The sequence below is a fragment of the Felis catus genome, chromosome F2, assembly GCF_018350175.1.
Source record: "Felis catus isolate Fca126 chromosome F2, F.catus_Fca126_mat1.0, whole genome shotgun sequence".
Classification (NCBI taxonomy): domain Eukaryota; kingdom Metazoa; phylum Chordata; class Mammalia; order Carnivora; family Felidae; genus Felis; species Felis catus.
The window spans coordinates 65,981,536-66,008,106 of NC_058385.1; the positions used below are offsets into that span (position 1 = coordinate 65,981,536).

Below are 26,571 nucleotides of genomic sequence, written 5' to 3' on the forward strand. Positions count from 1 at the left end.
TTTTTAAAAATCCTAAACTTTGTATGGAACTACAAAAGACCTTAAATAGCCAAAACAATCCTAAGAAAGAACAACAAAGCTGGAGGCATCAGGCTCCCTGATTTCAAACTATATTGCAAAGCTATGGTAATCAAAATTGTATGGTATTGGTATAGAAACAGACACATTAATCAATGGAATGGAATAGAAAGTCCAGAAATAAATCCACACATACATAAGTCAATTAATTTATCATAAAGGAGGCAAGAATATACAATGGGGAAAGACAATCTCCTCAATAAATGGTGTTGGGAAAACAGGACAGCAACATGCAAAAGAATGAAACTAGCCCACTATCTGACACCACACGCAAAAATTAACTCAAAATGGATTAAAGACTTGAGTGTAAGACCTGAAACTATAAGACTCCTAGAAGGAAACACAGGCAGTAAGCTCCTTGACATTAGTCTTGGTGATGATTTTTTTTTTTGCATCTGACTCTAAAAACCAAGACCATAAAAGATAAATAAATTAGTGGCACCACATCAAAATAAAAAGCTTTTACCACAGCAAAGGAAACCATCAACACAATGAAAAGATAACCTACTGAATGGGAAAAAATATTTTCAAATCATGTATCTGATAGGGGGTTAATATCCGAAGTATATAAAGAACCCATATAACTCAGGGTGCCTGGGTGACTCGGTCAGTTGGGCCTCTAACTTTGGCTTAGGTCATGATCTCTTGGTTCATGAGTTCAAGCCCCATGTCGGGCTCTATGCTGACAGTTCAGAGCCTGGAGCTTGCTTCAGATTCTGTGTCTCCCTCTTTCTCTGCCCCTCCTCTGCCCATTCTCTCTTCAAAAAAAAAAAAAAAAAAAAAGAAAGAAAAGAAAAAAAAATATATATATATATAAACATAAAAAAAAATTTTTAGGGGCCCCTGGGTGGCTCAGTTGGTTAAGCATCCGACTTCAGCTCAGGTCATGATCTCATGGTCTGTGAGTTCAAGCCCCACTCAAACTGAGGTCGTGCTCTGTGCTGTCAGTTCAGAGCCTGGAGCTTGCTTCAGATTCTGTGTCTCCCTCTCTCTCTGCCCCTCCCCCACTAACGCTCTGTCTCTCTATCAAAAAATGAATAAACGTTAAAAAAATTATTTAAAAAATTTAATAGCAAAAAAAAAAAAAAAGGTTTGCTTAACAAATGGGTACAGGACCTGAAAATACATTTTTCCAAAGAAGACATATGATGGCCAGCAGGCACATGAAAAGATGTTCAACATCACTAAATATTAGGGAAATGCAAAGCAAAACCACAATGAGGTATCACCACATGTTAGAATGGCTAAAATCAAAAAGACAAGAAATAACAAATGTTCATGAGAATGTAGAGAAAAGGGAACCCTTGTGCATTGTTGGTGGGATGGTAAATTGGTGCAGCCACCGTGGGAAACAGTACGAAGGTCCTCAAAAAATTAAAAATAGAACTATCATACGATCCAGCAATTCCACTTCTGGGTATCTATCAAAGAAGACAAAACACTAAATTGAAGATTTAGGCACCAAAATGTTTGTTTCAGCATTATTAATGATGGTCAAGATATGGAAACAAACTAAATGTCTATCGATGGATGAATAAAGAAGATGTGGTATATATAATAGAATATTACTCAGCCATGAAAAAGAATGAAATCTTGCCATTGTGACAACATGGATGGACCTTGTGTGTTTTATTCTGGGTAAAATAAGTCAGACAGAGAAAGACAAATAATGAATGATTTCACTTATATATGGAATGTAAACAAACAAATGAACAAACAAAACAAAAACTCATAAATACAGAGGAAAGATGGATGGTTGTCAGAAGAGAGGTGATAGGACGATGGGCAAAATGAGTGAAGGGGGTCAAACTTCCAGTTATAAAATAGGTACAAACTTCCAGCTATAAAATGAATATGGGGATGTAATGGTCATTGGGAAGGTGAGATTCTAAGCCAAGACTTGAAGGAGGAGGAGGGGCGTATTCTAAGGGACTCTCTGGGGAAAGAACACTTTTAGGCACAGAAATAGCTAAAGCAAAGGGACTAAGGTGGGGCCATGTGACTGAAGGGGAGTCAGGAGACCCGGGCTCTCCTCTTTGGGCCTCAGTTTCCCCATGTCTTTTAGGTCTCTTCTCTCGAGGTCCTGTCCAGCTCAAACATGCACACCTCCACCAACTTCATCCCTCAGAACTGCCCGCCCACTCCTCACCCACCAAGAGGAGGCTTCGGAGATCTCTCTGGTTGTGTGAATCCTAGAAAAGGCTTTACCGGGAGCATGGGGGGAGGGGTGAATGGAGACAGATAAGGCTTATTTATAGATCAGGACAGTCTGTGGGCTGCTCTGCAAAGCTGGCTCATCTATAGAAAGAGCAGCCAGTTGCTGAAAGGGTCATCCCAGGGGACCTGCTCGGCTCCTTTGCCAGCCAGACTTGTCTCCACAAAGGGAGTTGGGAGAATGGCAGGATCGAAGCAAATCAAATCACAATCGCTCCCTAATTGGTTTCCCTGCCACCTTTCCCATCCCCATCCTTTCTCCTCTTTGCCACACCGGTCTGAGCATGGCGTACTGTGCTGAAAAGGGCCCCATGCAATCTCTCTAAGCCCAAAGATCTTAGTAGGGTGAGTGAAGCCTAGAACAGCCTGGCCCAGCCAGATGCTTCCACATCTTTCGTCTATAGCGTCCCTTCCCAACACGCCCCAGTCTCCCCTCGAGCCCTTCTGCAAGAGGCACTGTGCCCCCAGCATGCCTTCGCTCCTGCTCCTCCCTTGTCCATCTGGCAGACCCCCCCCCCCACTCCTCCTTAAAGGACCGGCTCAACTGTCCCCTTCTCTGAGGACACAGGTGTCCTGGGGTCAAGCTTCAAATCCCAGCTCCGTCACTTCCTACCAGGTGTCTAGAGCAAGCTCCCTGACCATCCGAGGCTTTGGTTTCCTCACCCATCAAGTGGGATGATAACAAATAGCACGTGCTCGTGGAATTGTGAGGATTGAGGGTCCTAACGCCCATGAGGAGCTCGTTGCAGAGCCTGGCACACACTAAGCACACAGTAAGCCCTGACGCTGTTACCACCTTTCAGGATTTTTATTATTGTTACTTTATCAACGACTGCTGCTACCACCAGTGCTCCCTAATGTGGCGGCCTGAACATTTGTGTTCCCCCCAGATTCATACATTAAATCCTAAAGCCCACCAGGATAGTATTAGAAGGTGGGGCCTTGGGGGAAATCATAGGTCATGGGGGTGGAGCCCTCATGAATAGGATTAGCGCCCTTACCAAAGGAACCCTGGAACACTCCCTAGTTCTTTCCGTCATGTTGGGACACAGCTGGAAAGCACCATCTGTGAGGAAATCAGCCCTCACCAGTCTCCAAACCTGCCAATGCCTTTTTCTTGGACTTCAAGCCTGGAACTGGAAGCAATAAATCCCTGCTGTTTATAAGCTACCCAGTTTGCAGTATTTGTTACAGCAGCCCAAAAGGACTAAGTCGGGCAGAATGGACCCTCCCCTCCAGTGTGTTCCTACACACCTTAGTTAGGGTTCCCTAAAATTGGTGCTGGTTCTCTCAAAATCAGACTCTGAGGTAAGGACTTCAATGAGAGGAGTTTCTTTGGGAAGCGATCCTAGGGGGAAGACAAAGGAGGAAGAGGGGGAAATGAGACACCGAGAGAGAAGAGCCAATAGAGAGTGTGTGAACGAGATGCACCTTGGGGGGAAGTGAAGCTCATCCTCGAGGGAGAGCCCTAACAGCCACACCCATCATTTAGACAAAGACGTGCAGAAGACCCGACACGACCCGGTCATGGGATGTTTCTGAGAGGCTGGACCGTGGCTGCAGGGAACGAGTACAAGGTGATGTCAAAGATCTGTCCACAGAACCTCAAAAGTTTTCCAACCCTTTGACTCAGCAATTCCATTTCAAAGAATTTATCCTAGGTGAATAATCATAGATGTCCACGAAAATATGACTAAAACCATTTTCATTTCCAGAGTTGTTTATGACAGTGAAACACTGGACACAATCCAAATATCCAACAGGAGAGTGGATAATTAAACCATGGCTTGTCCCCACACTGAAATCCCCAGTAGCCACTGAAAATCATTTTATATGAAAATATTTAATGTGACAGAACACCGACCGTGATATTGTTCAATCGTTTTTAAAAGCAGATACATACACACATAAACTAATATGTATGATATGACTTAATAAGAGCTGTAATGGGATAAGCACACACACGTGCACACACAGATGCATGCACACAGGCACATACGTGCACACACAGGCACACACATCCACACACAGACCTGGAAAGATAATGACTAAAAAGGATGACAGTGATAATAGCTGAGTGGTTGAATTGTATTTTAATTTCCTTTTTTTTCCCCTTATCTGTATTTTTTATTTAATTTTTTTAATGTTTATTTATTTTTGAGAGAGAGAGAGACACAGAGTGTGAGGGGGTGAGGGGGCCAGGGGCAGGCAGAGAGAGGGGGAGACACAGAATCGGAAGCAGGCTCCAGGCTCTGAGCCGTCAGCACAGAGCCTGGCGTGGGGCTCGAACTCACAAACTGTGAGATCATGACCTGACCTGAAGTCAGATGCTTAACCTACCGAGACACCCAGGCGCCCCTCCTTATCTGTATTTTTAAAATGTTCTAGGGGCGCCTGGGTGGCGCAGTCGGTTAAGCGTCCGACTTCAGCCAGGTCACGATCTCGCGGTCCGTGAGTTCGAGCCCCGCGTCGGACTCTGGGCTGATGGCCCAGAGCCTGGAGCCTGCTTCCGATTCTGTGTCTCCCTCTCTCTCTGCCCCTCCCCCATTCATGCTCTGTCTCTCTCTGTCCCAAAAATAAATAAACGTTGAAAAAAAAATTTTTTTTAATAAATAAATAAAATGTTCTACCGCATGCATGTGCTGTGGGGCTGCTCTGACGCACCAGGCTGCCAACACAGAAGGTCTGCAAGAAGGTAGAACACCACTCAGTTTGCTGCCTGTCCACGGAGGCTTGCATTTTTCTCTAATATGAAATGTCCTGCGATCAGGCGCCTTGGGAGACAGGCTTGCCTCCAGTCCCTAAGTAGTCCATCTGAGACATGTGCATCCCTGAAAACACACAGGCTTTTCCAACGAGAAGATACAGCCCATGACCAGAAAAGGAAATTAAATGCTTTTCCCTGTAAATTTCTCCACCTCCAAATTGTAATCATTGAACTGGGGCTACCTGCTGGTTTATGTTGTTTGAGGACTGATTAAAATATGTTGATTCTATGAAGCTACCAGTAGATTTTAACAGAGGGGGAAAATGCAGTATTTACCCTGGGTTTTCTAATGTCTGATCTTCAGCTGCTTTTGATATCATTTTGTGTTCTCTGACTATCCTTTGAGGTGGGATTCAGGATCTAAGTAAGGAAAGGAGGAGACTGTAGGGAGAATCTTTACAATAACTCAAAATATATTTTCTGATTTTTAGAGGAGGAAAGCCTTCTGCCTTTCTCTGGTTTTTCTCACTCACAATAGGATTAGAGGAATTTTCATCCCTTTTATCACTTCTAGTGCCTCAGCCTCCTCCGTCCCTTAATAGCTTTCCGCAAAGAGAGGGACAAGCTCCTGTCATCGATCAGAGCCTGGCGTGATCATTGGACCATGAGTTACTAGAAGATGGACCTACTACGCACTTCACATCCCGCATCCATGAACATAGCCCTCTTCACAATTCCTGTGTCGCAGGGAAGAGCCTGCTGGACCCAGCTCAGCCCCAGTGCCTGGCTCCGTGCCCACTCCTGAGCTAGGGTGCAAGCTGGCCGGGTAAATGGGCCTCGAGCTGGCTCTACAGACCCAGCCGTTATAGATAGCAGGGAACAGGGAGAAGAAAGCCCCAGTTTTTTCTTCTGCCCTGAGGCCCGGACCTCCTCCAGCTTGTATCAAAAGAGGCCTTCTTTGGGGGACTTTATGGTGCCTGCAGATCATTAAGCAAGCTCGCACTTTGTTCCCCATTTGACTACTGTTCCTTATAATGATTTGGCCAAGAACCTATGGGACAGCAGGGATGAGTGGGAGGATTTACTCTCATCCTACGAGCTGCAGTATAAACACCTGATATGTTCCAGGGATTGTGCCAGGTCCTGAATCTACACGGAAGTACCCACTGTTGCCCCCGAAGGGCTCTCAGCCTGTGGGAGGAGGCAGATATATAAGCAAATATGTGTAATAATAAGTACAATCTGACGTGATAAATAATATAAGGCAAGAATGTACAACGTGCCGGTGAGCATAGAGAAGGGACAGCACGTCCCATTGTGATAGAGGGGATCAGAAGGAGACTGAAGTCTCCACAGAAGAGCAACATTTAAGCTGTGCCTTGAAGAATGAGAAGAGCAAAGGAAGGAGATTCTGGGCAGAGGGAACAGTATGTGCAAAAAAAAAAAAGAGTGGTGTCACTTCCAGGTGTGGTAAGTCATAGACTTTTGGGGTCAGAGTGATTTTCTTATTAGTTTGCATAAGTTTTTTCTAAAGTAAGGCTAACATTCCCTCGTCTAGTAGTGTTGTGAGAGACTTAATCTGTCATACTGTATGGAGTTATCGTGGGAAAAAGCTGAAGATAAAGCATTAGTTAGGAAGTTGTTTGTCTACTTAAGAGCAATGCAGACTCAAAGGAGAGACGCAAGAACAATGCATCCCACGTGAGCGGTCCAAGGTCACACTTCGGTATATGGTAAATGTGCAAGTCAAACCAGAAGGTTAATACACCGCATTCTACCTCATAGAAGGTGCAGCCTGGGAGGGTCTCAGGTAATGATAGGATGTCTGGAGCTTTAAGAAGAAAAATGAGGGAACAGTGAAAAGAAATATCTTCACAGCTTCCACTGAAGTCCTCGTCTTCTCATGGAGTTCCATGTAGCCACATTTCAGTTGAGGAAGCCCTGCTAACCAGGAAATCTGAGTCGCTTTTTAAAATGCACAACGTGCTGGACCATTAACAAGGGCTTCATGAGGAAGCTGGAACTTAATCTGGTCTGAAAGAGTAAGATTCGGGTGGGGGGGGTGCTACGATCTGGTCTGAATGTTTGTGTTTCCTCCAAATTCATATGTTGCAATGATGACAGTGCCTAAATCCTGAGGGTACAGCCCTCATAGGTGGGATTAGTGCTTTATCAAAAGGGCTCCAGAAAGATCCTCAGCTCCTTCTACCATGCAAGGATACAACGGAAGCGTGCAACCTGAAGGAGGACCCTTATTTAACCAAGCTGGCACCCTGATCTTGGACTTCCAGCCTCCAGGAGTGTGAGATAGAAATTTCCATTGTTTAGAAGCTACCTGGTCTGTGATATTTTGTTACAGCAGCCCCAATGGACTAAGACGTGGGAAAGAGATTGACATAGAAATTCCAGGAGAGGATTCCGCCATGCTGCTACTAAACTCAGGCCAGGGTTACCACTCTTTCTCAGGTAAGCCCTCTTTGGTTCCAAGTAACAACAATCAAGTCAGTGTAGCTCAGTGAAAAGTGGAAATTTTATGGAAGAGACAGATAGTTGGGCATCTCACAGGCTATCACCTCATCACAAAGCTGACAGGATCTCTCTGAATCCCAACTCTCAGAAACAGATCTGACTGGTCCAGCTTGTCTCACATGATCAAACTTCAGCCAATCAACTCTTGCTGAGAGTCCAGATCCCATGGGGTAAACATGGCTGCTTTGAGTAACTCTCAAAATAGACAGTCCGTGTTGATGGCCTGGCTAGCTCCATTGGTACAGCATTTGACTCTTGATCTTAGGGTCCTGAGTTTGAGCCCCACACTGAGTATAAAGTTTACCTTAAAAAAAAAAAACAGTCACTGCAAGCCAGACTATAGTCCCCAAATTCAAGTTCCTTTCTTATGCTAAAGATTCCTTTTGTTTTAGAATTAAAGATTCAGCTGAAATCTGTGAACAATTAAAAATTTTAATTCAGTGTGGAAAGCAGGCTTGTCAGATTTAGCAAATAAAAATGTAAGGTGGCCAACAAAATTTGAATATTTAACAAAAAAATTAGTATGTCCTATGTGATATTTGGGACCTACTTAACTAAACTATGCTTCATGGTCTGTCTAAAATTCAAATTTAACTGGGCATCCTGTATTTTACCTGCCAGCCCTGGTGGAAAGGTGGTACTTTTGCAGGACTCTGAATTCTTGACATTTCCAAAATAATGATCACATCTCTGGGAATTTAAATGCCCAAGACATATGTAAGGGTTTTCAATATGCCAAATCGAGGACACCGTGAGCGAAGCTAGCATCCTGAGAGTGAGAGGTAGACCTGCGTAATTGTCAGGGAGTTAAATTGCTTTCTCGCAGAGAGTCGGCTATTAAATCTGCATTTCAATTTTGGAGGGCTTGGCTGAAGAACTTGAGTATCAACAGATGGGAAATCCCTCACTGCAGCCGTGACCTTTACCTGTCATGCTAGCACAAAGGACCACAGGCAAGAAGACGTTATTATACCTCTGGATGCCATTCTCCACAGCCTGTGGACAGAGAGCTCTCTGGGCTCCCTTAGGCTGAGCTGGGAAGGAGGAGAGCCACAGTGGCTACCTAGATGCATGCATGGCCCCTTTGGCATATGTGGGTATTTTCTGTTCTTTTCTTTTTTTAAGTTTTCTTCTTTATTTTGAGAGACAAGGGGAGAGAGAATCCCAAGGCCGACATGGAGCTCAAACTCACAAACCATGAAATCATGACCTGAGCCAAAACCAAGAGGCTGATGCTTAACCAGCTGAGCCACCCAGGCGCCCCACATATGTGTCTTTTCATAACTGCATTGTTGTGTCTCTATGAAGAGGACGTTGTTCTTAGTGTTCAACAAACTTAGGTGCTAGGCCTGCTACTTCTTACATGCTACCTTTTCATGAGCTAGAGCAAATCATAAAAGCACTGTAAGCCTCAATTTCCTCATCTGTTAACTGGGGATAATAATATTACCCATCTTACAAGGTCATGGGAAAGGCCGATGATCTCCTGCCTATTTAAGCGTCAGATTCTGTGGATTACAGTCCCTCAAATTTGTCCCGGTCCCTCTGCTTCCTATTATCCAAAGCCCAGTTCAGTCATTAATAATGTTCTCCCAGCAGCCTTAAAATATATGTCTTGTCCACAATCCTACTCTGCTTATCACCAGCTTTAGAGATTTGTTATCCCACTGTCTCTACCTCTGAGCTACTCAGCATAACTCGTAAGTCATGTTATCAAGTCACATCGGGTCATCAAGCCCCAGGTGGGCTCTCCATGTGTTCAACAATAATATGCTTTTACTCTTTTCCAGTGGCTGAGGGGTTTCATGACTACAATAGAAGTTGGGGCTTTGTTTTCACATCACACACGTGACAGGGAAGAGGAACAGACAAGACCAGATCTAACCCTTGGAGTCTTGTCTAATCCGTAAGCAGCGAGATGCTTTGAGAAGAGCCGAAAAGGCTGGTTTCCTGAAGTATTTTCTGCAGTAGGGAGCCCACACGGCACCTGCTGCGGGACCTAGGAGGTGAAGTAGAACCAACTGTGTGGTCCACAGCAGTAGAGCACAACAGATTCTGATTCTCCGTTCCCTCGTACTGGAGCGGAGCCACGTGACCTGTTCTGACCAATAGTGTGAGCGCAGATGCTGTGCATCATTCCCATGCCCAAGCATTTAATTGCCCCTTGGAGCCCCTCCAGAACCCTCTTCTCCTGGCATGTCTACAAAGAGGCTGACTGTTCTAGACAGGGAAGCTCCAGCCAGAGGACGGTCCATGATCCTGGATTGCAGAGTTGCCTCTAAATTACTCTGGACCCATACCGAACACTGCAGTCCACACGCATGTATGTGTGCGGGTGTCATCAGAACAAAAATTTCCAAGAAAAAACCCAAAACAAAACAGACACACACACACACACACACACACACACACACACACATACAGTTTACCTTTATTTACTACATCCATCATGCTGTAAGATTTTTCATTTCACTTCATTTTTTTTAATGCAGGTCAACCTCACTAAATAGATTTCCTGATATGTGCTCTGATCTCAGACTTCCCACTCTGAATTCAGCCCCCTATTATTCTCTCGCATGGGCAGCGCTGGATTCCTTCTCTCTGCCGCCAGTCTGTAATCCCAGATCTGTTTATGTTTGTTCAATGCCCACTTGTCCACTAGACTGTAATTTCCATGAGGGCAAGGCCAGGTCTGTGTTATTCACTTCCTTACACCCAGCACCTGGCACTCAATGAGCCCTCTTAAAACCCTCCTTGACAGTTTTTTTTTTTAATTTTGTTTTTTTAATGTTTATTTATTTATTTATTTATTTGAGAGGAAGAGAGAGACAGAGCACAAGCAGGGGAGGGGCAGGGAGAGAGGGAGACACAGAATGCAAAGCAGGCTCCAGGCTCTGAGCTGTCAGCACAGAGCCCAACATGGGGCTCAAACCCACAAACTGTGTGATCATGACGTGAGCCAAAGTGGACGCTTAACTGACTGAGCCACCCAGGCGCCCCATGCAATTTTCCTTTAAAAAAAAACCTGTTGGGGTGCCTGGGTGGTTCAGTTGACTTCGACTTGGAACTCAACCTCTGTGGATATGAGAAGACTACTGTATAATACTTCCCCTAATGGGTTGTTTTAGTCACTAAATAAAATAAAACCTGGAAAAGCATACTTCTTTAACTGTAAAGCCCTATACAAACTAAGTTCTTACTAGTTATTTGGGCTTTTCTTTTTCCTTAATTAGTATCCACACTTTTACATTCATATGAAACAGATCGCGTAGTCCATTCAGGAGAATTAACAAGTAAAGTTTATTTCAGAAAGACTGTGGGATGTTGTTGGAGGGATGGCATTTCTTTTCTGTCCTTCTAACTTTGAAGAAATAATATGCAAATGCCATGATCTTGCTAAGGTTTTTCCATACAAACCAGACTTGGAAATATCTTGCACCTGAACAGTACAGGTATGTTTAAACTGTAAATAATAACCTAGGGGAATAATAAGGTGAGTGAGGAAGGGACAACACGTAATTACAACTGGAATTTCACTAGGTGAGAATCCAAAACAGGCAGAGCATATAAATCAAATCTTTCCTTTTTAAAAAAAAAATTTAACGTTTATTTTTGAGAGAGACAGAGAGAGTGCAAGAGGGAGAAGCGTAGAAAGAAGGAGTGAGACACAGAATCTGAAGCAGGCTCCAGGCTCTGAGCTGTCAGCACAGAGCCTGACGCGGGGCCAGAACCCAGAAACTGGTGATCATGACATGAACCAAAGTCAGTCACTCAACTGACTGAACCACCAAGGCCCCCCACCCCAATCTTTCCTTTTTTTTTTTTTTAATTTGTTTAACGTTTATTTATTTTTGAGACAGAGAGAGAGACAGAGCATGAACGGGGTAGGGGCAGAGAGAGAGGGAGACACAGAATCGGAAGCAGGCTCCTGGCTCTGGGCCATCAGCCCAGAGCCCGATGCGGGGCTCGAACTCACGGACCGCGAGATCGTGACCTGAGCTGAAGTCGGACGCTTAACCGACTGAGCCACCCAGGCGCCCCCCAAATCTTTCCTTTTTAACTAACAAGGTGTGTGTGTGTGTGTGTGTGTGTGTGCACTCACAGTGTATGTGTGCACCTGTGTGTGTGTCTGAATGTTTGTGTGGGTGTATTTTTTCCTAGTCTTTTTTTTAATTTTAAAAATTTTATTTAAATTCAAGTTAGTTAACATATAGTGTAATAATGATTTCAGGAGTAGAATTTAGTGATTCATCACTTACATATAACACCCAGTGCTCATCCCAAGAAGTACCCTCCTTAATGCCCATCACCCACTTAGCCCATCCCCCCCCCATACCCCTCCAGAAACCCTGTTTTTTCTCTATATTTAAGAGTCTCTTATGGTTTGCCTTCCTCTCTGTTACCTTATTTTTCCTTCCCTTCCCCTATGTTCATGTGTTTTGTTTCTTAAATTCCACATATGAGTGAAATCATATAGTATTTATCTTTCTCTGATGAACTTATTTCACTTAGCATAATACACTCTAGTTCCATCCACGTTGCTGCAAATGGCAAGATTTCATTCTTTTTGATCGCTGTGTAATATTCCATTGTATATGGAGGCCACATCTTCTTTATCCATTCATCCGTCAATGGGCATTTGGGCTCTTTCCATAATCTGGCTATTGTTAACAGTGCTGCTATAAACATTGGGGTGCGTGTGCCCCTTCAAATCTGTATTTTTGTACCCTTTGGATAAATACCTACTAGTGCAATTTCTGGGTCCTAGGGCAGCTCTATTTATAATTTTTGAGGAAACTCCACACTGTTTTCCAGAGAGGCGGCACCAGTTTGCATTCCCACCAGCAGTGCAAGAGGGTTCCCGTTTCTCCACACCCTCACCAGCATGTGTTGTTTTTGCCTATTTGTTTGGTTTGTCTGGGGTGGGGGTATTTTACTTTATTTTTGATAGAATAACACATGCATGTGGTGTTAAAATCTAAGAGACCGTCTATTCTATGGAAGGCTGCTCCCAGCTCTCTGGGGTTAGGCTAGAGAGGACGCAGACTGGCTCTAGATGACGGTTCCAGAAGTGGCAGAGCTGACAAGGGAGACAACTGTTTTCCTTGAAGTGTTCTTGAGGTGGAAGGAATCTTAAAGGTCACTTTACCGATAAGGAAATGGAGGATGACCAGAGAGGGAAAGTGACTTTCCCAAGACGACAAACTCTTCAAGCCCTTCCTAAGCATCTCTCACATGCAAGCCTTTATTCTGTCACTTGAGGTGGGTCCAAGATGAATAAAGCACGGTCTCCATACTCAAAGAGGTGACAGACTAATGGAGGGGCATTAAATGTCCTATAACACAAGGCACAGTGAATCAAGACTAAAAAAAAAAGTGCTTAAGAATACTGGAAGAACTAAAAAGAATTTCTGAATGGGAAATTAGAAAAGGTTTTATATGAAGAAGGTGGCATCTGAGCTGGATATCAAAGACAGAAAGATCCAGGACAGTAGCACCCACGCTGGTATAGTTATCATGTCACCTGCTGTCTTAGGCATCCATTTTGGAAAACATCAAAATACCAGACCATAAAACAATACCAATAAGCCGGCACAAGGGAAGCTGAGAAGCACAGGCTGGGACAGGACGAGCAGCATGAAGTCACATTTCTGAAGGGGACGGGGAAAAAAAAAAACAGAGAGTACCTGCTGATGTATCGCTTCCATTTAAAATGCAAAAAGCGGGGCGCCTGGGTGGCTCAGTCGGTTAAGTGTCCGACTTCAGCTCAGGTCCCGATCTCGCGATCTCGCGGGATCTCGCGATCTCGCAGTCCGTGAGTTCGAGCCCCGCGTTGGGCTCTGGGCTGACAGCTCAGAGCCTGGAGCCTGTTTCCGATTCTGTGTGTCCCTCTCTCTCTGCCCCTCCCCCGTTCATGTTCTGTCTCTCTCCCAAAAATAAATAAACGTTGGAAAAAAAAATTAAATGCAAAAAGCAAATCAAAGGGTAAATATATGCTAAAAAGTAAAAACATGCTAAAAAGTAAAAACAATTCTGATCATGCTCAGTATCATGATCATGCTAAAAAGTAAAAACAATTCTGTAGGTTTATTAAACGTGAATATGGTGCACCGACCTCATGTATATAAACTATAGGTTAGAGGCCTGCTTAGCTTGAGGTAAGGCAAGGGAGAGCAGCTAAGGGGGAAAAATGCAAAGAAAAACAATTTTGAACTAGATTCCAAAATGGGGGGGGGGGGGGTGGCGTGGAAGAAATGCCACTGTAAGTGTGGTGACACTAAGCCCTGCCTCAGGGGGCCAGGCCAGCAGGTAGAATATTAATCTGTAAAATTAACCAACATGATGCCATCACCTTGAGTAATTATTGAAGCCCAGGGTTGGGGTGAGATGATCCAGCAGGCGTGAGGGTGAGTGCAGGGTGAGCAGGGAGACTGGGCCAGGACTCTGGAAAACTGTCAAGGGCAGGATACGGCACGGAACAGTCGGTAGTGACTTGGATGGTTACAGTTTCCTGCCGTGGTGGGAGCAGAGGGCAGCTCTGTGGTTTGGGTAGATGTAAAATTGTTCTTCTTTTTTCTTGTATGTTTATTTAGTTTTGAAAAAGAGAGAGTGTGTGTGTGTGTGTGGAGCAGAGGAGGGGCAGAGAGAGAGGGAGACACAGAATCTGAAGCAGGCTCCTCCAGCCTCTGAGCTGTCAGCACAGAGCCCGAACCCACGAATCTCGAGATCATGATCTGAGCTGAAGTCAGATGCTTAACCGCAGCCACCCAGGCGCCCCCATGCAAAATTGTGCTTAAACCTGTCCTCCAGGGGGCTGTGCCCTACTGCAAGTGGGAATGGGTACAGCGTGAGCTTGTGTGGGGGCAGACCTTGCAGAGCAGGACACTCACAGGCCAAAGGGGAGGGTCTCTCAGGAAGTTCTGGGAAGCTTATTTGCCCTGGGACAGCTAAAGAGCCTCACAAGAGCTTCACTCCCTGTCACGCTCCCAACCACACACACCTAACTCCACCACCACCAACCGTCACCACCACTGCCGTCACCCAGAAATAAAGCATTTCATTAGGGGAGCAAACATCACAATTTTTATCTGCTGTCTTAGCGTAATAATTGAGGGCATCCCCCTTCACTCCCCAGAGTGTGCCAGTTTGGAAGACGGATGAGTGGTGGCAAGGGTGAGGGAGGGTGGGGACGGGGCGTGGGCGTGACTATGAAGGGGAAGCAAGAGGAAGGTCAGTGTGGTGATGGGAGCATTTATATCTTGATGGTGGTGGTGGTTACACAAATCTACACATGCGATAAAGGAGATAGAATGATACACACACATTGTATCAATGTCGCGTTCCTGGTCACTATAGTTATGTAAGATGTAATCTTGGGGGAAAACCGGGTAAAGGGGACCAAGGTCCTCTCTGTATTATCTTTGCAACTTCCCGTGAGTCCATAATCATTTTAGAAGTAAAAGGTATTGTTTTTGTTTGTTTCTTTGTTTGTTTGTTTTTTAATGCTCTAGCAGCATCCACTGTGATAGAGCAGGCACTTTGCAGAACTCAGATTGGTGCAGCCAGCATTTGCTTGGATCTGTACAGTTGCTAATAGGAACATAAATTGCAGCCGTTATAGGCATGGTGCTGGAGGAGACTTGGTTCTTTTAAGTTGGGAATTACAAGACAGGGAGACCAAGAATTCTCTGTAACTCTTCCATTAGCTCTGTTACAAGAAGGTAAGTGTTCCAGCATGAATCAGCAGAGATAGATATACCCTGTGGAAATGGATCAGTGGATGGCCCAGAACCAGCTCACAGACAGCAGAGGAGATCAGGAGGGACCAGGACAACAATATTCCCTGGCCATGAACTGCACCAGTGTTCAGGAGAGCAGAGAATTAATAGTTAAGCCCAGACCCGGATGATAGGATAGCTGTATATAGTTTGGTAAACTGTTTTTTTAGTTTACTCCATATCTTGACTTTTGCTGTTCTCAACTGCTCAGTTTTGCTTTTCAGTGCCACAGTTAAAGGAATCCCATGAAATGTTTTTATTTTAATTTTTTAACCATTTCCATTTATTCAATGTCATATGTCCACACCATTCACATGACATTTCAATCTTCCCACAAACCTACCAAGTGGATGTTACGATTCCCCACTTTGTATGTGAGAAAGCTGAGACCCCAAGAGGTTAAGTATCTTACCCAATATCACATGGATAATAAAGGGCAGGGCAGGATTTCAGACCAGGTCACTTCAACTCCAAACCGGTGTCATCCCCACTACGCTACACTGCCCCTCCTGGGATGAGTGAGGCAGGGGTAAGGAGAGTTACAGGGTTCCCTGAGCTAGGTAGAGCCAACTGCCATCAGTCACGATCCCATTGCTACGGTGGAAATGCCACCCCTAGGAGAACAGCATCAGAGCCCGCACTGTGCTCCCTCTACTCCCTATCCCCCCAGAGTTGGGGTTGGCGGGGGGCGGGGTGGTGAGGAGCCCTTTGATTCATTCTATCTTTGCTTTTTTTTCCCTGGAGGTCTGGGTGAGGAAGAGAACCCTCCACCCATGCCAGGAGCCATGTGCTAAGCTCTTATCTCAGAGCACCCATGGGTTCCATGCAGACCCACTCATTCTGTTGCCCCACCCCTGAACTGCAGTACATTGGGTGCTACTGAGAACCTTATGGGGTGGCCAGTAGGTCCTCAGTAACCCTCAATACATAATAGAATCTGGGAAACCCAAACACTATGTTTCTTTCACTGCATCTTTCAGGTAAATGGCATCCTCAAGAGAAAAGAGAGAAAAGAGAAGAGGGGAGGGGAGGGGAGGGGAGGGGAGGGAAGGGAAGGGAAGGGAAGGGAAGGGAAGGGAAGGGAAGGGAAGGGAAGGGAAGGGAAGGGAAGGGAAGGGAAGGGAAGGGAAAGGGAGGGGAGGGGAGGGAAGAAGGGGAGGGGAGGGAAGAAGGGGAGGGGAGGGGAGGGGAGGGGAGGGGAGGGGAGGGAAGGGAAGGGAAGGGAAGGGAAGGGAAGGGAAGGGAAGGGAAGGGAAGAAGTGAAGAAGGGAAGGGTAGAGGAGGAGAATAGAATATTTCTGGCCTGAGAACATCTCCAGCAAGGGCTCCACTGGGGAAAGCCTGCAAAATCTAGATGTCTCACAGAGAAATCTGAGGATACCCGGCCAAGTCATTGGATTGGAAATTCTGAAGCCGAGAAAGGAGAGAAAGCAGCCCAGACGGCTGACATCTTGACCGCGTGGCTCTGCAAACGCCAACGAGGATTTTGTCTCCAGTTCACGTGACTCCAGCGGGCAAATCAAGTCTCAGTGTCAGACCAGAAGAGGGTCAGAATGAGGTTAAGCAGCTCCAAGATCTCTCAGCCTTTTTCCTCAGACATGGTTACAAAGAGAAGGACTAAGAATAATTAGTGGCCTCAGGCGCCTGGGTGGCTCAGGCAGTTGAGTGTCCTACTTCAGCTCAGATCATGATCTCACAGTTCGTGGGTTCGAGCCCTGCATCAGGCTCCCTGCTGTCAGTGCAGAGCCCGCTTCAGATTCTTTGTCTCCCTGCCTCTTTCCCTCTCTCTCTCTCTCTCTCTCTCTCTGAAAAATAAATAAACATTAGGAGCACCTGAGTGGCTCAGTCAGTTAAGCATCGACTTCAACTCAGATTATGATCTCACAGTTCATGAGTTCGAGCCCCACTTCAGGCCCTGTGCTGACAGCTCAGAGCCTGAAGTCTGCTTCAGATTCTGTGTCTCCCTCTCTCTGCCTCACCCCCTCTCACACTCTGTCTCTCTCTCTCTCTCTCAAAAATAATCATTAAAAATAAAGAAAAATAAATAAACATTTAACAAAAGAATAACTAGTGGCCTAATAAAAGATACTTAGAAACTAGCAGCTACAATTTCTCCACGTTTACTTGCAGGCCTGGCATAGTGCCTGATATGCATGTATCTCACTGCAAGCTCACGACAGCCATACAGATCATTGTAATGATATCCCCATTTTACAGGTGAGGAAACTGAGGCTTAGAGACACCAAACAACTTGTCTACGGTCCCACTGATAATCAGCATACAGACAGGATTTGAATCCAGGAAAACTCACTCCTGAGCCATTTTTAATGGTTCTTATTCTGTCTCCCATGTGGATGATAGTGGGATGTTCTAGGAGCAGGAGCAGAACTAGAACCCGGGGTTGCCCAGCTCTATTGTTCTTCCCTACTCAAAATATTCCATATGTGTGGTCACTTGGGTGTGGCCCACACATGTGTGTGCACAAAAGCATTCAGCCAGGAGGTGAGTCCTCGCCCCGCCCCATCTCACACACCTTGCCCTGAATCCTTGCTTTGAATGTCTGCCTCTTGTGTGTGTATCTTTACAATGTGGCTACGTTGGAAATACAAGCTCGGCATTTTGGAAAACCCAGAGGGAAGGGAGGGAAGGTCTCGGGGCTACCTTCACATGGCTCTACATCAGAAGAGTTGCTTTGGCAGATGAAGCGCATAGCCTGTCTGAGCAGCCAGGTAGCAGCCCATAAATTCCAAGGCTGGGGTCACCCCCAGAAGCGGATCCCATGTTTGTGCAGGGATTTAAGTCCCAGCTAGATCTGGGCCTTGCTCTGGCCTCCCCCAGCCCCTCCTTCTCTGTGGCTGTGTGATATTGGGAAAGTGATGACCACAACACTCAAAATCAATAAGTGGTCAGCTTTTCCAGTCAGGCGCCTGGTAAGCTCTGTAGGACCTGGACTTGGAACAGCAAGTGAGGCAAAACCATCACTGAAATACAAACCTCGGGTTTTATTTGCAAAAAAATAAAACCCTAGGGGCGCCTGGGGGGCTCAGTCGGTTAAGCGTCCGACTTCGGCTCAGGGCATGATCTCGTGGTCCCTGAGTTCGAGTCCCGCGTCGGGCTCCGTGCTGATAGCTCGGAGCCTGGAGCCCCCTTCAGATTCTGTGTCTCCCTCCCTCTCTGCCCCTCCCCTGCTTGCACGCTGACTCTCTCTCTCTCTCTCTTAAAAACAAATAAACGTTAAAAAGAAAATTAAAAAAATAAAGCTCCAAGAAGAGCAGGGGGTGTGGAAGATAACACAGATGAAATAAAGGAGAAGGGACGGGTCTTGAAGAAAAGGGCTAGTGACAGGGGAGAAGTGCCAGGTGGGAGGAAGCCACACACTGCAGGAAGGAGGAATGGGGCGCCCTAGGAACAGCAACCCAGAAGGGAGCCAGCCACAGACACCAAGCCTGCCCAAGATGGCAGCTGGGAGCTGGCCTTCATGGGGTTTGGTTCATGGTCCCATTGTAGGACCCTGTGCAATGGCTTCTGAAGCAGACAGGAAAGTTGCTCAGCCCAAACATGAGTCTCAGGGGTGCAGTGCCATTGGGCCCTGGGCACCTCGGCAGTAGCCTGGGAGACAGAGGCCCTATGGGTCACCTTGCAAAGGCCACACCCCTTTTGCCTTAGAGTCTAGGGAAGGAGCTTTGACCCAGGCTCAGTGACTCTGCAGGGGGTCTGATCTGGGCAGTATTGAGATAATAAAAATAGTAGGAGAAGTAGTAATAATAGTGATCGAGTTTAATCATAAGACTCTGGGAACTTAGAATGTGTTAGTTACTGCTCTGAACACACATATAGTAACTCATTTAATACATCTACTAAATGGAGGTAATGTACTCATGATACTTATCACATGTTAGGAATATTATCAAGATGACACATGTGAAATTGATGATAAGGATGATAACTATAGTAATAATAACAGTGGTGTCGATGGAGGTGATGCTCATGGAGAGGTGCTGTTAATAGTGGTAATAGCATACACATTACAGTGCGGCAGGTAAAGATATAGATTTGGAGTTTCACAGGGACCTAGGTTCAAATTCCAGCTCCATACTCATGGTATGATCTTAGGCAATTAACTCCAATGAGTCTCAGTTTCTTCATCTGTGAAATGGGAATAATATTTCCCTCATGATGCTATTGAGAAAAGTGAGTGTCAGTTTCTTAGCACAGTACCTGACACTGGCTGCACCCTGGCTGCTACGGAAGAGGCCACGGGGCTTGGGGGGGGGGGGGGGTAATGGGTGGGGAGGGGCAACAGCAGCAATAAAAATAGCAAAAATGGGGTTCCCTGAAAACTCTCTTGCACTGTTGGTGAGAGTGAAAACTGGTGCATTCCCTCTGGAAAACGGTGTGAAGTTTCCTCAAAAAATTAAAAGCAAGACTACCCTACGACCCAGCAATTGCACTTCTAGGTATTTATCCAAAGGATACAAAACTGCTGATTTGAAAGGGAACGTGCACCCCAATGTTTATAGCAGCGCTATCAGCAATAGCCAAAGTATGGAAAGAGCCCAAATGTCCATCGACTGATGAATGGATAAAGAAGATGTGGAATACTAGGCAGCAATGAAAAAAACCGAAATCTTGCCATTTGCAACAACATGGATGGAACTGGAGGGTATTATGCTAAGGGAAATAAGTCAGAAAAAGACAGATCTATGATTTCATTCATATGTAGAACTTGAGAAACTTAACAGATGAACATAGGGGAAGGGAAGGAAAAATAAGATAAAAACAGAGAGGGAGGCAAACCCTAAGAGACCCTTAAATACAGAGAATAAACAGAAGGTTGATGGGGGGGTGGACGGTGGGATAAATGGGTGATGGACCTTAAGGAGGGAACTTTTCGGGATAAGCACTGGGTGTTGTAGGTAAGAGACAAATCATTGGGTTCTACTCCTGAAGCCAAGACTACAAGGTATGTTAACCAACTTGAGAATAAGAATAAGAATAAGAAATAGAATAAGAATAAGAATAAAAAAATAAGAATAAGAATAAGAATAAGAATAAGAATAAGAATAAGAATAAGAATAAGAATAAGAATAAGAATAATGAAATTCCCAGATGTCAAGAGGTTCTCCCGGGCAGGGAGGGCGTCACCTCCTGATCACACTCTGCACAGCTGTTCCAGCAGAGACAACCTTAAGGGCCTTCACTTCACTTCGAGAGGATGTTTTTAATCAGGCAACGTTTAGACTCGAGTATGCAGGGAGGCCTTCTACACTCACCACAACTCAGGCGCCACTCCTTAACTATTAACCAAGTTGGCTCCAGCCAAGCAAGGAAACAGACAAAGGTTATCTCTGGAGATGTTATGTCACCCTCTCACCTTGGCCCTGGCACCGCATGGCCTGAGCCTGACTCCTTGTCTGCTGGGACCACAATTGCCTTGCGCCATTTCCTTCCCCCTTCCAGACCCACAGACTCCCAGACCGTTGCTTTAACCCTTTTATGTCTAGCCAACATCTGTCATTTGAGGTTCTATGACGTCAAAGTGAATGATCATAATAATCATAAATAGCTTGCATGTACTGTGTTTATTATGCTGCATGGGTTAGTTTATTCAGTCCTCACAACTACCCTGTGAGTTGGGTAGAATTATTAGCCCCATTTTGTAGGTGAGGATACTGAGGCTCAAAGGGCTAAGTAACTTTCCCTAGGTCATACAGCTCATAAACTGCATAGTGGGTACGTTATTTGACATACGTTCGATCTTGGATCCCAGGCTGATTCTTCCATATGATGCTGCCTGTCTTTCAAAGACTGAATCCACAGGAGCGAGAGTTAATTGAAGAGCCAGGATGGAGGGAGAGCGTCGGGGCTGGGAGGAGAATGCACTTGCCTGATTCTCAGGTCCCCTTAGGAAAGCAGCTCTCCTCTACCAGCTTCTCTCTAGACATTGACCTGGCATTACCATGGTCCAATTGACGTGGTCAGTGTCGGTCTCAGAAATGATGCGTCATGCTTTCTGAAAAGACAGACTTAAAAAAAAAAATAAATAAATGTAGCATGCCCTTTATCTCAGCAGCTCCGCTTCTAGAATTTCATCCTTCAGACATACTTGCACATGTGTGGATTGACATATTTACAAAGTTATTCATTGTTTGTAACAGCACAAATTTGGAAGTAGCCCAAATGTCTGTCATTGGGGAATGGTTAAATAAACTGGGGAATGTGCATATGATGACATACTCTGCTGCCTAAAATAAATTTAAGAGTAAAGCTCTATCTGCAGGGATATGGAAGTGATTTGTAGGAATACATAGGAGATGAGAATGTACAACACATTGCTAAGGAAGGAAAGTAATAACAGCATGTATGTTATGTTGCCACTATGTGAACCATGGGGAGGAAGAAGGGTAACTGCAGATGTTTTCCTGTATATGCGTAGAAGGCCTCTAAATGGGTACGTAACAAACTGGAGCCATCAGTTGCTTTCAGAAAGGGCTCTAGGTGGCTCGGAGGCAGAGGTGGGACAAGGACTTTTTGCTCTGTACCATTATGTACCTTCTGAATTTAGGCACCTTTGCCAAAATTAATTTATCTGTAAAAACACGGATAACCATAAGGGAAGGTTCACGGCACATCAATAAAGTCACTGGACATGACATCAGAGACCTTGAATTTGCTCATTGTTTCTGTCACCTTGGAAAAGCTGCTTGATGTTTCTGCATCCAGATTTCCTCAATTATAAGGCTGAGGAGGGGGGGAAGTGATAACTACTTCCTAGGGATGATCAAAAAGATTAAGAGGCAAAGTGTATTTGGTTATTATTCACTCTCCAGATATTTGTAGAGCACCTACTCTGGGTCAGGCCCTGAGCTTATACTGTATATTAACAAGGCTGGCTTCCCCCCTCCTGCATCATGGGGTTACAGTCTAGTGGGGGGGAAGGCCATGAAATCAATACAGACTTGTGCAGTCGCCTGTTGTCATAAATACTGCAGCGGCTCTGCGAGACAGAATCCCGCTGGGGTTACAGAAGGCCTTTCTGAGACAGGGACACTTAAGCTCAGACCCACAGGCATCTGCTTAGCCAACAGAGGAGGGAGGGGCATTGCAGGTGAGAGGTCTGAGCCAGAAATAAACTTGGAGAGTGCAAGGAACCAAAAGACAATCAAAATGGCTGGGAGCAGCGAGCTCTGGGGGAAGGGCTGGAGGCATGGGGGAATGAAAACATCCTGAGCTTCCAGAAACCATGGCAAGGGCCACGGGTATGTTCCAGGTGCAGCGGGAAACCACTGCGGTCCTACCCAAGGCAGTGTGGCATGGCAGGGAAGGGTGTAGGCTCAGACAACCAGCTTCAAGTCCTGGCTCTCTCTCTTTCTGGCTGGGTGCCCTGGGGCAGCCCCATGCTTCTCAATAAGGAGGCAAACAGTGCCTCTGGTACTGTGTGTGAGGTTCAAGTGCATCCCAGGGGAGCTCTTAGCTCGGCGCCTGGTGCCTTGTACACACTCAGCAGATGGCTTCGCAGCAGCAGCAGCCATAACAGCCGTTGTAGAGCATTTCTGAAAAATCCTTCTAGAGGGACGTTGGGCAAACAGTGGCCCCTGGACCAAATCCAGCCCGCCTCCTATTTTCATGCTGTCCAGAAGCGAAAAATGCTTTTCACATTTTAACATTGGCTTTAAAAAAAAAGAAGAAGAAGAAAAAGGAGAATATTTCCTGATGCGTGAAAATCTTATGAAATTTACATTTCAGCAGCCATAAATAAAGTTTTATTGAGACAAAGCCTCTCACATTCATTTATGTATCATCTAAGGCTGTTACTATGCTGTAATAGGATAATTCAGGAGTTGAAACAGAGACTTGTGGCCTGCAAAGCCTAAGGTATTTGCTATCTGGCCCCCTATGGAAAAAATTTGCCAACCCCTGCGCTAGAGAATAGATAAGAGATGCCCAAAGATACAAAGAGCAAGACTGGTTAGGAGGCCCTTGTAGAGTCTGAGCAAGAGATAACAGAGAAAAGGGAGAGACAGAGAGAGTCTGTAGACAATTTTTGGAAACTAGCAAGGGCTCACAAGTATTGGGCTTTACCGTATTTGCTACATTGGACACGGTCGTGACTACATCTATCTGTAAGATTTGAGAAGCTTTTGAGGTTTGGTTATCAGCTCCGACATGTTGTAATTAGAGGGCCCTTGAGAACAGCAGAGGATGATTCCAGATTCCAGCTGACCGGCAAGCTGATGGCATCACAGATATGTAATGTGGGCATCCTCTGGGCAAGCCCAGCATTGAGCTGTGTAAATAGAAGCCAGTGGTCATCGGGAAGTATTCCTGGGGCTGAAGTCATCCTCCTTTTACGCTGTCACGGCAGACCCCGGGCAAGTGCTGGGTTCACGTCTGTGCCCACAACCAGCTTGAGGCAGGAGAACACAGTGGTGTTGAGAGAGAAGCCAGGACGTTGGCTGGGCAACACCTGTGAAAAAGGTAAAACAACTGGGATTATCCAGTAATGGTAGGTACCACGTATTAGGCACCCACCATGCCCCAGTGTGGCTGCAAGCTCTTCACGTGACTCGTTTCATTTAATCCTCATGAGTACCATTAATTACATTGTCACTACCACCATTATCTCCATGTCACAGATGAGGACAAAGAAACACAAGGGGAACTTGCCCAAGGCAGCAAAACTAGTAAGTGGAGGGGTCAGGATTCCATTCCCAGACATCTGGGTCAAGAGCTCCCATACTTAACCACTATGCCTCATTACCTCTCTTTTCCAGCTGTCAGGGAGAGGAGAAGACTATGGGTCATTTAGGAGTAACATTTAGGCCCCTTTTGTTGCTTCCCCTCACAACTCCCAGGGATTAAAATATTTTGTCTACCAGATAGCATTTATTATGTAATGACCACCTCAGTGTTTTCTTGAAGTCATATGTGGCCATTGATCCTTGCTTATCAGCATGTGATGCCAACCCTCCCCCCTCCCCAATATGCACATGAGTGAGTGAGCAGGTGCACGCGTGCGCACACACACACACACACACACACACACACACAATTCAGTCTTATCAGGGATGGATTAGGATTTCCAGTGGGCTTTTTTACAACCTGCAGGTAACTCTCAAAGCACCCACGTCACCATCCTATGGGCTCTAGACAAAGGACCACTGCCTGGATACATAGCTCAGGCCCTGTCCAGCTCTTCCTGACCTATCACCACTTAAAACCCAACTGAGTGGTATGGGCATGATTATCTGCATAAGATACAGAAATTAGACATACCACCAACAAGAATAATAATTCTAACTGCCATTTATTAAATGCAATGTGCCTTCAATCTAACCCTCTCAACAACCTGTGGGTTGAAGTAAATTGGTGGATATTGTTAACCCTATTGTGCACAAAAGAAACAGAGCGTCAAAGTTGTCCTTACCACATGAACATCAGACAGAAAATGTCTGCGTCAGTATTTACACGCAGGACTGCCTGACTCTGAACCCTGCTCCTAACTCCAAGGCCACAGCAAGGAGTTCAGAAGTATCCCAGAAGGAGCTCAGTTCATTAGATATTTACTGATCACATACTATGTGCCCGGTACTGTAGTAAGTCTTGGAGATCCAATATGACAGAAACGGTCCCTGCCTCATAAAATTTAGAGTTCAATTAATACAACTATGGAGTTTATTCATTCAACAAACATTTATTGAAAGTCTATATGCCAGATCCAGACACAATTCCAAGTGTTTGAAGATGCAGCAGTGAATTTAGAGTCTTATGCTTGGACCTCCAGATGGGACGTGCCTGCCCAGCCCTCCCAGGAGTCATCCAGCTGTTGGCGGGAAGTCTGGCCTGCTGTAGGGGCAGTCACCCATCCTGGCACTTACCAAAGTCACAGCCCAGGAGCAGGTCAGAGAAGGGCGGGCTGCTTTATCCCCCGTTGTGCTGAATCCCTGGAGCTCTGCAATTATCACGAGGGGTGTGGGGAAGTTCTCTTCACAAGGGCTCCAAAGGAGATGAACCCTACTCTTTCATTAAAAAGTAACTGTGTCAATGTGGCGAGCATACCAAAAGGTATAGAGCCATCCAATCACCGAGCTGTACCTTGAAATGAATGTAACATTGTGTGTCAACTATATCTCAATTAAAAACAGCATCACCCTGTCACAGGGAAGGGGAAGCAGAAGATTCCAACCACAAAAACTAGAAGTCAATTACAGTGAGATAACAGAAAAATTTCCAAATACTAGAAAACTAAAAAAAAAAATTTTTAATATAGAACTTCATCAAAATTAAAATTTTTGCTCTGTGAAAGACCATGTCAAAGTATAAAAAAACAAGCTAGAGAGTGGGAGAAAATATTTGCAAACCGTATACCCAACAAAGGAGTGCTATTGAGGGTATATAAAGACTTCTCAAAACTCAACAGTGTAAAAACATACAATCCAATTAGGAAACGGGCAAGAGACACAATGAGACATTTCACCGAAGTGAAATGAATTTGACATTCACAGATGGCAAGTAAGTGCATCAAAAGATGTTCAGTATCATTAGCCATTAGGGAAATGCAAATTAAAGCCACAATGAGATACCACTATACGCCTATCAGAAATGCTAAAATAAAAAATGTTTGCAACACCAAATGTGGGTGAATATGCAGAAACGCTGGGTCACTCATACATTGCTGGTCGAATTATAACATGATATAGCCACTCGAGAAACCAGTTTGGCAGTTTCTTACAAAACCAAAAGTGCACTGGGGCGCCTGGGTGGTTCAGTGGGTTAAGCATTCGACTTCAGTTCAGGTCATGATCTCGTGGTTCTTTGAGTTCAAGCCCTGCCTCAAGCGTGCTGACAGCTCGGACCCTGGAGCCTGGTTTGGATTCTGTGTCTCCCTCTCTCTCTGCCCCTCCCCCACCTCTCAAAAATAAATAAACATTAAAATAAATAAATAAAATATTCTTTAAAAAGCTAAACTAGGGGCGCCTGGGTGGCGCAGTCGGTTAAGCGTCCGACTTCAGCCAGGTCACGATCTCGCGGTCCGTGAGTTTGAGCCCCGGGTCGGGCTCTGGGCTGATGGCTCGGAGCCTGGAGCCTGTTTCCGATTCTGTGTCTCCCTCTCTCTCTGCCCCTCCCCCGTTCATGCTTTGTCTCTCTCTGTCCCAAAAATAAATAAACGTTGAAAAAAAAAATAAAAAAAAAAAAAGCTAAACTAAAAGTGCACTGATCATATGACCCACCAATCTCACTCCTGGGCATTTATCCCAGATGAAT

The 26,571-nt window shown here is 45.3% G+C and overlaps 1 long non-coding RNA gene across 1 annotated transcript; it reads right to left on the bottom strand.

The window, feature by feature from the left end:
* Positions 1-20,869: 20,869 nt before the first annotated feature.
* Positions 20,870-26,138, bottom strand: LOC111556226. Its single transcript, XR_002152090.3, has 2 exons — positions 25,185-26,138; positions 20,870-23,773 (listed from the first exon to the last, which is right to left on the bottom strand). It is a non-coding gene; the product is annotated as an uncharacterized LOC111556226 (long non-coding RNA).
* Between the last annotated feature and the right edge of the window lie 433 nt (positions 26,139-26,571).